Source organism: Salmo trutta, chromosome 31, assembly GCF_901001165.1.
Source record: "Salmo trutta chromosome 31, fSalTru1.1, whole genome shotgun sequence".
NCBI lineage: Eukaryota > Metazoa > Chordata > Actinopteri > Salmoniformes > Salmonidae > Salmo > Salmo trutta.
Window position 1 is genome coordinate 21100117 of NC_042987.1, and position 4637 is coordinate 21104753.

Below are 4637 nucleotides of genomic sequence, written 5' to 3' on the forward strand. Positions count from 1 at the left end.
TAGCAAGGCAGCAACACATGAAAACACAGCATGGTAGCAACACAACATAACAACAACATGGTAGCAACACAACATGGTAGCAGCTCAAAACATGGTACAAACATTATTGGGCACAGACAACAAAACAAAGGGCAAGAAAGTAGAGACAACAATACATCCCCACACAAAGCAGCCACAATTGTCAGTAAGAGTGTTCGTGATTGAGTCTTTGAATGAAGAGATTGAGATAAAACTGTCCAGTTTGAGTGTTTGTTGCAGCTCGTTCCAGTTGCTTGCTGCAGCAAACTGAAAAGAGGAGTGACCCAGGGATGTGTGTGCTTTGGGGACCTTTAACAGAATGTGACTGGCAGAACGGGTGTTGTAGGTGGAGGATGCAGTAGATATCTCAGATAGGGGGGAGTGAGACCTAAGAGGGTTTTATAAATAAGCATCAACCGGTGGGTCTTGCGACAGGTATAAAGAGATGACCAGTTTACACGAGTATAGAGTGCAGTGATGTGTCCTATAAGGAATATTGGTGGCAAATCTGATGGCCGAATGGTAAAGAACATCTAGCCACTGAAGAGCACCCTTGCCTGCCAATCTATAAATGATGTCTCCATAATCTTTCATGGGTAGGATGGCCATCTGAATCAGGGTTAGATTGGCAGCTGATGTGAAAGAGGAGTGATTACCATAGAGGAAACCAAGTCTAGATTTAACTTTAGCCTGCAGCTTTGATATGTACTGAGAGAAGGACAGTGCACCGTCTAGCCATACTCCCAAGTACCTGTATGAGGTGACTACCTCAAGCTCTAAACCCTCAGAGGTAGTAATAACACCTGTGGGAGGAGGGGCATTCTTCTTACCAAACCACATCACCTTTGTTTTGGATGTGTTAGAACAAGGTTAAGGGTAGAGAAAGCTTGTTGGACACTAAGAAAGTTTTGTTGTAGAGCATTTAACCTCTCTAGTACATGTGGGACGAACTCGTCCCACCTACGTAACAGCCACTGAAATCCAGTGGCGCGATTTTTGAATCGTTAGAAATGCTATAACTTCAATTTCTCAAACATATGACTATTTCACAGCTATTTAAAGACAAGAATCTCGTTAATCTAACCCCACTGTCCGATTTCAAAAAGGCTTTACAACAAAAGCAAAACATTAGATTATGTTAGCAGAGTACCCAGCCAGAAATAATCACACAGCCATTTTTCAAGCTAGCATATCATGTCACATAAACCCAAACCACAGCTAAATGCAGCACTAACCTTTTATAATCTTCATCAGATGACACACCTAGGACATTGTGTTATACAATACATGCATGTCTGTTCAATCAAGTTCATATTTATATCAAAAACCAGCTTTTTACATTAGCATGTGACGTTCAGAAAAAGCATAACCACCGCAAACTTCCGGTGAATTTACTAACAGTTTGCTAAATTACTCACGATAAACGTTCACAAAAAGCATAACAATTATTTTAAGAATTATAGATACATTACCCCTCTATGCACTCGATATGTCCGATTTTAAAATAGCTTTTCGGATGAAGCACATTTTGCAATAATCTAAGTACATAGCCCGGCATTACAGGGCTAGCTATTTAGATACCCACCCAGGTCAGCATCCACCAAAATCACATTTCCTATAAGAAAGATGTTCTTACCTTGCTTGTTCTTCATCAGAATACACTGCCAGGACTTCTACTTCAATAACAAATGTTGGTTTGGTCCCAAATAATCCATCGTTATGTTCCAACAGCGACGTTTTGTTCGTGAGTTCTAGAATGCTTTTTCGCGGTGTCGCGCATGGCGCATTGGCGTGTCAAAAATGTCTAAATATTCCATTACCGTACTTCGAAGCATGTCAACCGCTGTTTAAAACCAATTTTTATGCCATTTATGTCATAGAGAAGTGTTAATATTCCGACCGGGAGTATGCATTGAGCCTAAACAGCCGAATAAAATTTCTCCTCAGAAGCGACTCATGCACGCGCATCATTGAAAGGTCCTCCGAGCATCCACTTACAAAAGGCGATAATATATTTCAACCTGAGGTTCCCTCGTAAACCTTCAGTTATTTCGCGGGCTCTGAGAGCCTATTGGAGCCCTGGGAATTGTCACGTTACAGCTAAGATCCTTACTTTTCAATAAAAAGAGGTAAGACGCACGACTCCTTGTCAGACAGGGTACTTCCTGCTTGAAGCCTTGTCAGGTTTTTGCCTGCCATAGGAGTTCTGTTATACTCACAGACACCATTCAAACAGTTTTAGAAAATTCAGAGTGTTTTCTATCCAAACCTGAACAATAATATGCATATTCTAGCTTCTGAGTTGGTGTAGGAGGCCGTTAAAAATGGGAACATATTTTTTCCAAAATTCTCAATACTGCCCCCTATACCAAACAGGTTAACACAACATCCGGGGAGGGGCCAGCTGAGTATAAGTCTGTATCATCTGCATATAAATGGATGAGAGAGCTTCCTACTGCCTGAGCTATGTTGTTGATGTAAATTGAGAAGAGCGTGGGGCCTAGGATCAAGCCTTGGGGTACTCCCTGGGTGACAGGCAGTGGCTGAGACAGCAGATTTTCTGACTTTATACAATGCACTCTTTGAGAGAGGTAGTTAGCAAACCAGCCCAAAGACCCCTCAGAGACACCAATACCCCTTAGCCAGCCCACAAGAATGGAAAGTTCTACCGTGTCAAAAGCTTTGGCCAAGTCACAATATCAGCGGCACAATATTGCTTAGAATCAAGGGCAATGGTGACATCATTGAGGACCTTTAAGTTTGCAGTGACACATCCTTAACCTGAGCGGAAACCAGATTGCATAGCTGAGAGAATACCATGGACATCAAGAAAGCCAGACAGTTGAATGTTGACAAGTTTTTCCAACACTTTTCATAAACAGGGCAAAATAGAAATAGGCCTATAACAGTTAGGATCAGCTTGATCTCCCCATTTAAATAAAGGACGAACCGTGGCTGCCTTCCAAGCAATGGGAAACTCCCCAGAAAGGAGAGACAGGTTAAAAAGGTTAGAGATATGTTTGGCGATGATAGGGGCAGAAACCTTAAAGAAGAAAGGGTCTAAACCATCTGACCCAGATGTTTTTTTGGGGGTCAAGTTTAAGGAGCTCCTTTAGCACCTCGGACTCAGTGACTGCCTACAGGGAGAAACTTTGTAGCGAGGCAGGGGACAAAGAGAGAAAAGCATCTGGGATAGTCACATTAGAAGTGGTGGGAGATGAGGAAATGTTGAATGGGCAAGGAGGCATGGCTGAGTCAAATAGGAATCCTGACTTAATGAAGTGGTGATTGAAGAGCTCAGCCATGTGGTTCTTGTCATTAACAACCACATCATCAACATTAAGGAACATGGGCAGCTGTGAGGAGGAAGGTTTATTCTCCAGGTCATTAACCATTTTCCAGAACTTATTGGGGATAGACCCACAGAGAGAGAACTGCTCCTTAAAGTAACTAACTTTGGCCTTACCTGATAGCCTGAGTGCACTTATTTCTCATTTGCCTGAACGATAGCCAGTCAGCCTGAGTATGCGTGTCCCGAGCCCCTGGTTCAAAGATCACGGTCGAACCAGATGCTGAACCTGTTTTTAGAATGTATTTAATTGATGGCCTACCCCGGCCAAACCCACTGGGCCAATTGTGCGCCACCCTATGGGAGTCCCAATCACGTCCGGATGTGATACAGCCTGGATTCGAACCAGGGACTGTAGAGATGAAGTGCCTTAGACCGCTGCGCCAATCGGGAGCCCATATTCCCATTTTCTCAGGTAACACTACATTCCGTTGTTCTCATTCCTGTGTAGTAACAAAGTTATAACAAAAGTAACATTGTATTACCAGGTAGTTACATCTTGATTGTTTAGTGTGTGTATAATGATATATTAATCAAATACTTCAGAGAAAAGGTTAATGTGACAACAGGAATGTGTGTCTAGGTCACCAGAGGGAATCCTTCCTCCTCAAATATTAACAGTGTTACAGAGCTTGATACCCCGGACATCACATGGAAGTTGTGATGAAGCCGCTGTCAGAGTGAGAAGCACATCCCTATGACCCTTTAGCCATTCTAACCGTCAGACAGTGACAGTGCTCAGGTGCCTTCCTCAACCACCCACCCAGTGCCTCACAAATGCTGACATTTTCCTCTCATTACAACATTTCATAACCAACAACCCCAGTCTATGTGGATCAAGACAGCTTGATTTAAGGCAAGTGGAAAATAGTGCATAGTGTGGGATATCTGACATTTAAGTGGCTAAACTTAGTGGTAGCAGCTGTATAGATATAGGCACAGGACAATAACAAACTTCATTATTAAAATGCATTATTAAAATGCTCTCAAAACATTATCAAAGCATTGTCAAGCTATCTTTGTATATTTAATTGGTTCAGTGGTTCAGTGGAATATTAACTTATTTTCAGATGTTAATCAGCTTTGAAAGGCAGGAGAAGAACAGTATCCTGTTAAAATGGCTCAGAGGGAAAATATGTGCCCTTGTCGAAAATAGGTTGTAAAAACCCCTCATAAATATCGGTGATGAATTCGTAATTTTCACCTCAGCCTGTCCCTTTAATCGTAGACCAGCGCGTGACACCCAATCAGAAGCAGCTAAGGTCCGACA